Genomic DNA, 12,300 nt, shown 5'->3' on the forward strand with positions numbered 1-12,300 from the left:
CTGCTATCTTGGACCTACAGGGAGGAAATGGTTGAGGAAGTAAGGGTGGCTGGGACCTTAGGAGGCAGTGTTTTGCCGGTGGAGAAAGTGATTGCCAGGAGTGAAAGGACCTGCAGATAACTTGGCCCGTGAATTGTTCCAATACCCTGTAAGCTCCACTGAGATATAATTCTTGTATGCTGTGATTTCTGTAACTGTTATTAACTTTATTGAGAAGTTTAAGTAAATGGACAAGATCGACTGCTCCTGGTTTTGTTTCAAAATATACTCTTCTGGTGTTGAACTGTTTTATTCGTCAATAAGATCCATTCCAGGAGAAGGAATGGTGGCATCACAAATGACAACTGGATTTAAGGTAACCCTATCCCTGTGATCTCCCCCAGCACTAACTAGGTCGGGCCCCGAGCTACCCTTAGGGAGGAGATGGTAGAGCCCCGTGACAAGGTTAAAGGGGTTGTCCCGCGCCGAAACGGGGTTTTTTTTTTTTTCAATAGGCCCCCCCCGTTCGGCGCGAGACAAACCCGATGCATGTACTAAAAAAAAAAAAAAGGATAGTACTTACCCGAATCCCCGCCCATCCGGTGACTTCTTACTTACCTTGCTAAGATGGCCACCGGGATCTTCACCCACGGTGGACCGCAGGTCTTCTCCCATGGTGTACCGTGGGCTCTGTGCGTTCCATTGCCGATTCCAGCCTCCTGATTGGCTGGAATCGGCACACGTGACGGGGCGGAGCTACGAGGAACAGCTCTCCGGCACGAGCGGACCCATTCAGAAGGGAGAAGACCGGACTGCGCAAGCGCGTCTAATCGGGCGATTAGACGCTGAAATTAGACGGCACCATGGAGACGAGGACGCTAGCAACGGAGCAGGTAAGTGAATAACTTCTGTATGGCTCATAATTAATGCACGAGCAGGATGTTGGACCTGATGACCCTGGAGGTGCTTTCCAACTCTACCATTCTATGATTCATTATATGATAAGTCTCTGTTATCTGGATTTTTTTCTAAGGGTAGTTTATGCTCTACTGAGCATGTCCACTGTTCTATACAGGCCTCTGATACACCCAATGCTCCCTGAGCATGTCCGCTGTCCTATACTGACCTCTGATACACCCAATGCTCCACTGAGCATGTCTACTGCTCTGTGCTGGTCTCTGATACACCTCATGCTATAATGAGCATGTCCGCTGTTGTATGCTGGTCTCTGATGCAACCAATTTTCTAATGAGCATGTTCGCTGTGCTATATACTGGTCTTTAGTACACCCGATGCTCACTGAGCATGTTCCGGCGGTACTACTGGATTGAGCATGAGGGAAAGACTACAATTGGTGGACTGTCATGTCCATTATGAAAAGCAAGAACGGATAATGTATCCTTATTGAATGAAACTTTGTATGCAATCAAATTGGAGGTTGGATCGTTAGTTCTAGCTATTTGCCGTTTAAGGGCTGTTGTTGCAGCGCTGTTTTCATTATAGCCCCTTCTTTTCCTTGATGACGCCTAGTTAGGATAAATATGTTAGGGGGAGCTAGTTGTAACATTTTAGCTAAGGACTTTACTGCTGCTCTTTATATACATGTGGGGGATTCTGGCCGGTGTTCAATCCCTCCATATTCTAGCCTGATAGGAGTCAGATTGGTGACCTCCCAATTTCCATACCATTATGACCTGATCTATGATCCAGGAATACTTTAGTCTATAGAGCTCTTATTTTAATATCTTCATAGTTGTTTTATCTCTCTTATATAATTAAGATTGTGTTTTACTTCGGTGGGGGTCACAACCAACAGGCTTTTGGTTATTCTGTGACAACTTTGTTTATTAATGTTCAGCCATCCGGCACAGCTCTCCCACCCTCCTGCCGAGGCCTCATCTTGTTACTAATTTGTATAATTTTGAGAATTTTTTCTTATTTGCTTAAACTGAAGGTTTCTCAGGCCTTGTTTCTTCATTCTGTGAGAGCTGTAAATGAGTAATTTCCTCAAATTAGACCCACAACTTCCACGATAGAGGAAGGAAATAGATGTTATTTATATCGGTTGTATCATATCTGCTGGGAATACATTTTGTCTTAAGCCTTCCCTAATAAATTGTCTTCTAGTACCAGAAATATATGATGGGGAAAAGCATCATTCTCACGAAAGTCTGTTTAAATAATCAGCAACACAAAATTCTACCTGCTAAAAAGCAATCATGGAGGTGATTATTCTGTATCATGCCACTCACCAACATTAGAGGGAAGCATCAGCAGCGCTATCTCATCATCATCAGAGGCAGGGTCAGAATGGGATATTGCAGAGTACAAGCACTCGTCAAAATATAGTATAAGGAAGGCAGCATCCACGGCACTTATTTCTTAATAAAAGGACACTTTATTCCATTTGGTCCAAATGCAAGATAGATAGCGACATTTTGATCCCATCTGGGATCGAAGCGTCGCTATTTTGTGTGTAGTTAGATTGCATTGGTAAATTTTCAGATGCCCTTTCACCCATTTACTCACTCCTGCCCATTGATATTCACATTTAGAAACTGTCTCACCTTTCCCTGGGCAACAGCTGTGATGTGGTTAATTAATACCTTCCTTTCTTCTCCCACCTGTATCTGTTGATGTAGAATTAGCATGAGTAAACCACACTGTGTGACCATGTACTTCTTAATGAAATCTAAGGAAAGTCATTCAACTAGAACCTGGCTTCTTGCAGACACTGTGGACGCAAAATTCAGATTAGGGAAAAATCTTTTAATAAAGATTATTGGTTGTGTGAAGGTCCTAGCCCGATATGAATTATATTTTCAGAATCGAGTGGGACAGCTGATCACCCCCAAACGACGTATCCGCGTACCGGGTAATAATTTTTGTGTCATATTTGGTATCACTAAATAGACAAAATCATAACCAGAAATAGGGCAGACATGTATTCTCGATCAGGAGATCTCCTGCGGAAATATGGCTGAAAAATTAAATTGGGTTCCCATAGAAGTGGACTACACATGCATTCAATATACCCCTCTGTGATGTTGAAAGGAGGCCAGAGGAGGTGTGATCCGAGGAGACCTTAAAGCAGAGGGGTTCCCTCTCTCATGTGTCAGACTTCGAGATACGCCTCGGCATAAGGCTGTTCCTGTTTGATTCAGTGACTCTGCACGAATCAGAATATTGGTCCGGATATCCAAAATCTGGTATTCTTCTTTTATTTTCTTTCTGTGGATGAGATCAGGGCACCCCGGGCTGGCGTATCAAGGGCAGTGTACCGTAACATAATAACTGGCCAGCAGATTTTGGTTTTTTTGCTCTCCAATGGAGGCCATGAGTGCCCTCGCAAGTCGGTTGCAGGGTTTAGTGTGCGTGATCCAGGACCTGTCTGGTCGTATGGTGTCCCAGGAGCAGCAGGAGTTTGTGCGTGTTTCTGCCGACCCTTCTATTCCTGAGCCCAAGTGGCCTCTTCCAGAGGTGTTTTCAGGGGAGAGGAGCAAGTTTTTGCTTTCCAGCATGCATGTAGATTGTACTTTCGGATGCGGCCTTGTTCATCCGGCTCAGAGTCCCAGAAAGTGGGATTGATTATGTCCTTACCTTAGGGTTCCCCACAGCCATTGGCCTACTCCTTGCCCGAGAGTTTGGTTTGATTGCAGTCAGTTGATTTATTTTTTCGGGAACTTGGAGGTATTTTTGATGAGCCTGACCGTGCAGGGTTGGCGGTATCTCATCTCATGTCTCTATGTCAGGGGCAGCGGTGGGTAGAGCACTATTGCTCTAAATTTAGACAGTATGCAGGTGAAACCTCTTGGAAGGAGGGCGCCCTTAGAGACGTATTTTTGTTGGGGCTGTCTGATGCTGTCAAGGATCTACTCATTTCTCATCCCACACCCGTAACACTCAATGATGCAATGGAATTGGCAGTCAAAGCTGACAGGAGGCTGAGATCTAGAAAAGAGGAAAGTCAGGCCCGCAAAGCAAGGGAATCCAGCAGACCTGCTCCCACTTCTCCCATGCCACCTTCTGGTGCAGAGCCTATGGAAGTGGACCAGCTAAGTCCCGAGGAAAGGCGACGGTTCCAGATGGCTCAGCATCTCTGTCTCTATTGTGGAAAAGCCGGACATCAGGTAGCGACCTGTCCTCAGAAACGGATGCAACATTAGCCTGAACCAACGGAAGAACTTCAGATCCTAGGCGACTGTCGGGAGGGTCGCCTAGGATCACAGGTACTCAGTAAATTGTTGGTGCCTTGTCCCTAGTGAGAGTAGGGACCGACGCCCAGTTGCCCGCCTGGGGTTAGCCAGGAGTGGAGGCAAGCAGGCAGGGACAGGGGTTGCGGATGAGATCAAGGCAACCCGGGCTGGCGTATCAAGGGCGGTATACCGTAACAGAGAGCAGGCCTCATGGACCTTTAACACAGTGGACAGAAGATGACCTAATAATTTCTACGGGAGACTATTCCAGCATGCACTGTGACCTGTGCAGGGAGGGGGAGGAGGGGAGCTGTGACTATCACTTTAGCCTTAAAGGGGTTGTCCCGAGGCAGCAAGTGGGTCTATACACTTCTGCATGGCCATAATAATGCACTTTGTAATGTACATTGTGCATTAATTATGAGCCATACAGAAGTTATAAAAAGTTTTATACTTACCTGCTCCGTTGCTGGCGTCCTCGTCTCCATGGTGCCGACTAATTTTCGCCCTCCGATGGCCAAATTAGCCGCGCTTGCGCAGTCCGGGTCTTCTTCTTTTCTGAATGGGGCTCCGTGTAGCTCCGTGTAGCTCCGCCCCGTCACGTGCCGATTCCAGCCAATCAGGAGGCTGGAATCGGCAATGGACCGCACAGAAGCCCTGCGGTCCATGAAGACAGAGGATCCCGGCGGCCATCTTCAGCAGGTGAGTATGAAGACGCCGGACCGCCGGGATTCAGGTAAGCGCTGTGCGGGTGGTTTTTTTAACCCCTGCATCGGGGTTGTCTCGCGCCGAACGGGGGGGGGGGTTTAAAAAAAAAAAAAAACCCGTTTCAGCGCGGGACAACCCCTTTAAGATTCTTGTTAACATTAAGTGTCTCAGTAGCATCGTGTGAGAGGAGTTTTTCAAAACTAAAATTAACAAGAGCTCTTAGGTCCACGATGAGCCCAGCTCGGCTCTCTGGCTTAGCCATCTTGTCAATTGAAGACAAAGTAGCGAAAGGAATTGATTTTGATGATGTGATTTCAAAATTTTTAGAGAACAAAGTCAGGAGACAAAGGATTTAAGTGTTTATGCCCACAATGTTTAGTAAATAAACCAGAAAATTACACTTGTAACTGTAAGTATCTTCTCTTTCCTTCTTGTAATAATTTCACAATTGGAGCGGAGAGCGAGGGGTGGGGGACCAAATAAATTTCTGCCCCGGGTACCACCCGACCTTGCTACGCCACTGCCTCCCTATCTGTGAGAAACGTTCATATCAAAAACAGCATTGACGATCTTTGCAGGGATAAGGATTATAAAAGTAGACTGCGATACACCCAGAACAATAGACAGTCCTTGAGAAAGGTGATGGCTGCACTACTAGCTACACACTATAAATAAATGCAGCATTTCCACCCGAGAACTGGCAGTTGTTTTATCACATTTACCAAATACGAAGAATACAACTCATCAATTCTTCTTAATTCCATTCAGCTGGTTAAACTTTCAGGATTGCACAGAAATCCAGTAGACTGTTGGTGAAATACATATTAACATGGATTTAGGGAAAAAAGTTCCTTCCCCTCCAATCTGAATAATCCCGGGATCACTGACCCTTCTGAAGTAATTAGTGACTATAACGTGTAATATTGTAACACTCAAGAAAGGCATCCAGGCTCCAGTTACACTCTTATTGAGTTCACCATCACCACCTCCTCATGCCGAGACTTCCATAGTGTGATATAGAGACTGGCAGGCCGTCAGCCATTCTGTGTGTGAGATAACCCCTTAAGAAGGGGAGAGACCGGCACACATTCTCAGAACCCGCAGCCCAGGACCATTTTAACGAGTTTGCCAAACACATTTTAACAGCAGCACATTCTCTGCTACATATGAACTCTATATTAATGACATCTAACTAGAGGACTATATTACCACCTAGTGGCCAAAAGAGAAATTGCGCAAACCACTACATATTAAGAATTTTGAGCAACCTATGAGCATTTTTGTAAAGTTAAATTAACTTACCATGAAGGAAACTCCCATGCCTACAAATAAGATAAAATTCTCAACTAATAACGCTAAAGTTGCAACCGTCTAGTTCACCTTATATTACAGATTGCTGTACTATGGTCTCGCTATACTCTGAAAATAACCGCAAGATAATAATTTACTAATGTGAACAAAGAAGATCTACCTCTCACCCAGCATAGTGATATTTGAACGCAGACACAATGCGGAAAAATACCAAAATTGCCAACACTGAGGCAAACAAAAATACTAAAACGCCCAGATCTCTGGAAAACCATACAGAAAAGCATCTCTGAAGCCATACTTCAAATGGCTCCCCAGCTGTCTGTTTCCCTAAGTTTAAAAAAAATTAAGAAATTGCTAGCCAACCTCCGCCTTGTGGACCCATGGAGCGCTCTTAATCCAGACATGAAAGATTTCTCCTTTTACTCCCCGGTCCATAAAAAATACTCAAGAATTGATTATATTTACATTGCACCCTCTCTGATGGATGCAGTCACCAAAACATTCTATGACCCTATTCTTTACTCCGCTCTGGAACCTAGGGACCTACCTCATCCTAGATGATAAAAGATCCACAGCAAGATAGAGCCTAGCACAGAGCACAAAGGAAAAGGCCAGAAGCCTCTAGCAGGAACTGGTATATATGAGCAGCAGACCTGAGGGATTGGCTCGCTGGAGCAATCCAGACCCAGCCAGCTCGATCAACCCCACCTGTGGAGCTGTGTTGCTGAAAACCATGTAATACAACAGATTCCAGCAATACACCCCTAACAGCTGCCTTCTTGCTTTAATAGTTTAAGGCCTAGTGCCTACGGCCATGACGGGCTACGCAAGCGGAATTCCGCAGCGGAGCCCGTCACGGCGCCCCCCCCCCCCCCCAGAGACCCAATACTTACTTCCGGATCCGCCACCCGACGTCCCGCATGACGCTTCGGCGTGCCTGCGCAATAGAGCGCATGACGCGCCGGCTGCATCATATCACGTGGCTGGCAGTAGTCGGGGAATCGTTTTCCATTGACTGCAATCGAAGCCGTCCACGCGTAGCCTGCGGCAAATAGAACATGCCGCGGGTGAAGACATGTGAGCATTGCGCTATTAGGTTTAACAGAACCTAACAGCTGCGGGGCAATGCGGCGGATTTCCGACGTGTAACGCGGTGGAAATTCGCCCGTTGGAATAAGCCCTATCCCCTTAGTGAGGGAGCTTTTTTTGCTTTTTTCCATTTTTGTTTTTTCCTCCTCCCTTTTAAAAAATCGTAACTCCTTTATTTATCCATTGACATCGCTGTGTGGGCTTGTTTTTTACGGGACAAGTTGTATTTTTCAATGTACTATTTATTGTACCATATAATGTAGTTGGGCGCTAAACAAATTGTGTAAGATATTTATCTTTAGTTATTGATAGAAACTTGTTACCTTTATGAGATCCGCAGGTTTCAGCTTCCAAGTTTATATCCACATAATTAAAGTTTCCCATAATAATTACCTCATTGTGATTTGCTGCTTTACCAATTTGCTTCTGTAATAGATTTTTTATAGCTTCTGTTATATTTGCTGGCCCATAGAAAGCCCCTATGAGGATTTCATTATTGTTTTTCCCTCCATGTATCTCTACCCATAAAGAATCAATATGTACAGCTACCTCACATATATCTTCCTGTGGTGCGGTCTTTAAACAGGATTTTACATAAAGACAAACCCCTGCCCCTTCTGGTTTTCAGAATACCTTCTAAACAGACTGTAACCCTGTAAGTTCACCGCCCAGTCACAGCTTTCATCCAGCCATGTTTCCCGTATTCTCACTATCTTGTAGTTTTCCTTAGACATTATTACTACCAGTTCATCAATTTTATTGGTCAGATTTCTAGCATTAGTCACCATATAGTTTAGAAGCTTTTGGTCATTCTTTTCTTTTAAGTGTATCTGCAGAGTCTGAGCGAACACCAGATGCTATAGGGAAGAGCTCGGGGGAAAACAAGATGGATGTCATCAGTGGTTCTGCGGTACCTCCCTGTAATGGCTGTTTTGGGCCTAGCTCATTCACACACAGGGGCAATGTCAAACTAACAATGAAAATGTTCAATAATAAAATGTCATGTGATGCCAGTACCTTTGGGCGGTAAACCTGGATGAATGGCAGTGAAATAATTGATGCGAGTTCACTTAGCTTTTGTGGTAAACCGAAGGTACACCGTTTACTCAATGCTGATTGAAGAAATTAGCAAATAGAGTTCATTGCTTGAAGGTTGCAGATTTCCGTTAGCATCCACTTTAACAACTATTTCAGCAACATGAATAGCATATTTCCTTTTCTTCAACACTCTCTCCCTCTCTCTTTTGATTACTGGAGATGAACCCACCAGTCTCCATTACCTGGGGATTTTCTTAAGGATTACTTTGGAAAAATTTATTAAGACCCCGCCGCCTGTACTGTTACTGACTTGAGGTTCCTAGGGGTAGATCACACTCACTGTTGTGGAGACTGTAATCAGATCTTCTCTTCCACTGACTAATGTCACTCCCCAGCACACTAATATCTTAATGATTGGTTCATCGCGGAGAATCATGTTAAATCGTGTCATGCCGCGATTTTTAGACATGAGTGGAAAATCGCAAGCAATTTTCCGCTTGTGTCTATTGGGCTGCGCTTTCCATGCGATAGCTAGGCCTGTGAAAGTCCCTCTGTCCTCCTGTGTTTCCTCCCTGTCACACCACGTGTCCTCCTGTACCAGTGTTTTGCAAGTGGATATAAAACTGTTTTGGACTGTTTCTGAGTTATGCTACAAGTAAACGGCTTTACTGACCATTCCTGGTTCTGCCTTTAAAAAGTCAATTCTGCGTGTGTGTGGAGTCTTTATTACATTGTCTAGAATTCACAGCAGAGGATGAAATGGTGGCGTCACCCGTGACAAAAGGACTACAGGTAAACCACTATTAGGTTTCCCTATTTAATAGCCTGCCCTTGGCCCCTTGGACGTGTCCCTGGTTACTCTCCAGGTGGGAGACAGTAGAGCCCCGTGACAAGGCCCAAACTCTAACCTGCTGTCTCCTAGGCTGGGGCCCGCTCCTCGGACACTTCAACAGAACACACAGAATACAGCACACTCACTCAGCTTGCACTCTCACTTATGTTTTGATTTGTATAGCACTTGTCTGTAGCACTTCTGCACCTCCTCTGTTCAGAAACAAGTTTCTCCAAGGTAAATGCATAAATCTGGATGTTCTGTCTGGTTACACAAGGACGTTTGTGCAATCAGGGGAGCAGCTGTGCATTTTGCCACCCGTTTCTGCTCACTGCCTAATTCCCTAAGCAGGCACTCTGCAATGTCCAATGTTTCTTTCCTCTTGCTGTTTGGACCTCTCAGGCTCCTGGGGCTACTTCCTCTATTTCTCGGGTGCGGTCACTACTCTGCAGACCTGGGACCACTTACACAATCTCCTCAGCAGCACCTCTTCTACAAGGAACACTGCCTGTTCCGCAGCTGTGTCACAGTTCCAAAACCTTTATACTCCTGAGGCCACCAGACCTCACAGGGCATGCTCAGTAATACATTGCGCCATTTTGTCCCATTTTTTCATCATCGTGGGATAAATTTATTTCTTGACACAGCCTCTTTACGCCAATATTAAAACACAATGTATTGAAGATGCGTTAAAATTATTAAAGGGGTTTTGTCAGTAGAAAACAAAAATTCTATACTCACCTATTTCTCCCCCATCAGTCTTCTTACCACATCTTGTCCCCATCAATTTCCTTCGGTCTTCTGCAGTCCCCCGGGTCACCTCACCTCCAGCTGTCTGATTCTTCATCTTCCGGTGACGAACCATTCTCTGCAGTCTCCTTCCTAATGACGTAGCATTCACAGCCTAGCAGGGAGTGCCGAGCTATTAGGCCTCATGTCCACGGCTAAAATAACATTTAAAATCCGGAGCGGATCACCCGCACGCATGATCCGCGCCCCATAGGGATGCATTGCACTCCCGCAAGTAATTAAATACCTGCAGATGTCATTTTTCCCTGAGGCGCGGATTGCGTGTGTGCGAAAGCACCTGCAGCATGCTCCATTTTAGTGCAGGTCTCCCGCAGGCTTCTATGGAAGCCTATGGAAGCCGTCCGGACCTGAGGCACACCCACAGCTGAATTTCTGCTCTCCGGCGTGGGAGCACGGGAGAGCAGGAGTTTAAAAAAAATAGAGTGCACAGCGCATGTGTGCGGCACGCTGCCGGCGTGCCAAGCACATCCGCCGGGCCAAAGAAAGAAGATCCGGCCGCGAAGGAGGGCAGATCCGCAGCATCCGGACAGGTAAGTGATTCTTCTTTTTAGGCCTCATGTCCGCAGGAAAGCAGGGACCCGCTGCAGGATTCAGCATGAAGAATCCGCGGCGGGCCTGATTTTCCCCGTTGACATGAGGCCTTACTGAGAGTCCACCTGCATGCTGTCTCTCTGCAATAGTATATGAACTCTCATGGCGAAACCTTTACTGACCTGCCAGAAGAAAAAAAGAACGCTCCATAACAAGAAGAAGAGGATCCAGCCAGCTTGCGATGAGGGGACCCGGGGGACTGGAGAAGATCAGTGAGGAGAAGATGCAGTAAGAAGACTGCCTGGGGAGGAATAGGTGAGTATTGATTTTTTTTTTTTTTTATGACAAAACTCCTTTAAGAATCACATGCTTCTTCATACAATTGGTGCATCATTTGGTTGTCCATGCACCGGAAAATCAAATGTATACCAGCTGTGTGCTGGGTAAATTTGCACAATGATTTATACCATCTTCTACTGTAAACTATAGTAAATGTTTCAGGCCGCTGGAGGCCACAGCCCCTACTGCTAAGACCCACTTACTTTTTCTAAGAATAGCGAATGCAGCATAGAAAATGAAAAAAAAAAGTTTCAAACTTTTGTGGAACAAAGGCTGCACCAAATTTTGTAAGCTTTTAATGACAGGACATTGGCAGAAGTGCCTTGATACATCTCTAGTGACCCAGTACTGGCACTACTGAGTACTATAAACATCTAAGGAAGACTGTGTCACCATATGCATATATTGCACTGTATTTGATTACATGGCTGTATCTTCTGTAGTTCTGCCTGGCCTTGGCACCTGGGAAATCCCTTAACTGTTAATTAGCCCCAATTGGTGGAATAGTGGAGGAGGGGTGGAGCCAGTAGATGCTAGAAACTTCTGGAAGGGGAGGTAATCTAAGACCCTGCACTCCTTGTTTGGTCAGTACAGTGTAGAGTTGGAGCAGAGCGGAGAGTGTAGTGGATTATCTGCCAGCGTACAGCACCCAGCACTACTGGATTGCCACCAGCCCGCAAAGGAACTTCAGAGTTTGTGCATGGAGACCAGCAGGAGTAAAGCACACCTGGACTGAACCCAAAGTGAATGCCAAGGCTTGGATAAGGTACATGAGCTATTGTGATGGCATACAGTATAGTGAAAGTACAGGAGAAAAACTAGGATTGCCTAAAGTAAGTCACTCTGATTTAAGCTGCTGCTACTTATACAGAAATACTCCCTGGGCTCTCCAGAGACACTAACATTGGAGATACTGTGGATTTTACCAGTACGGTGATTGCTGGGGTAAAATTGGCTGTAATCTGTAATCTGCTGCCAAATGTTCAGAAAACCTCTTGCTGCAGCTTTCACAAGTTTCTGGCCCCTGACTTTTTTGTCCTGTACTGAACACTGCGGTCACCTAACACAATACCTGCAGGGTGTCTGGATGCTGCACATCTCCCACTATATGTTGTGTTTGTGCACGGATGTGGTTTGGCCATTTTGTACAAATGTTACTTATCTCCCACTATCAAGATCAACAATCCGCTGCCCCACTGGACATATATATTCTGAATGTTATACTGCAGTCTCATGCAGAGCAGCTCTTCTATACAGCGGGTCCATCCTACTTCAGACTGAAAGCTATAAAACGTGAGCAGGGTTGGGACAAGACTATTTAATGTTTGTTAAAAATTAGGAGGAAGCCCTCATGGCAGACATATTAGTTGTTATTCAGCTTTGCTAGATGTAGCTTTCTAGAAGTGACAGAACGGCTCCAGAACTTATAGTCACTGCAGATTTTATGGATTTGAAAAAGAAATGCTT

The sequence above is a fragment of the Eleutherodactylus coqui genome, chromosome 4 (assembly GCF_035609145.1).
Source record: "Eleutherodactylus coqui strain aEleCoq1 chromosome 4, aEleCoq1.hap1, whole genome shotgun sequence".
Classification (NCBI taxonomy): domain Eukaryota; kingdom Metazoa; phylum Chordata; class Amphibia; order Anura; family Eleutherodactylidae; genus Eleutherodactylus; species Eleutherodactylus coqui.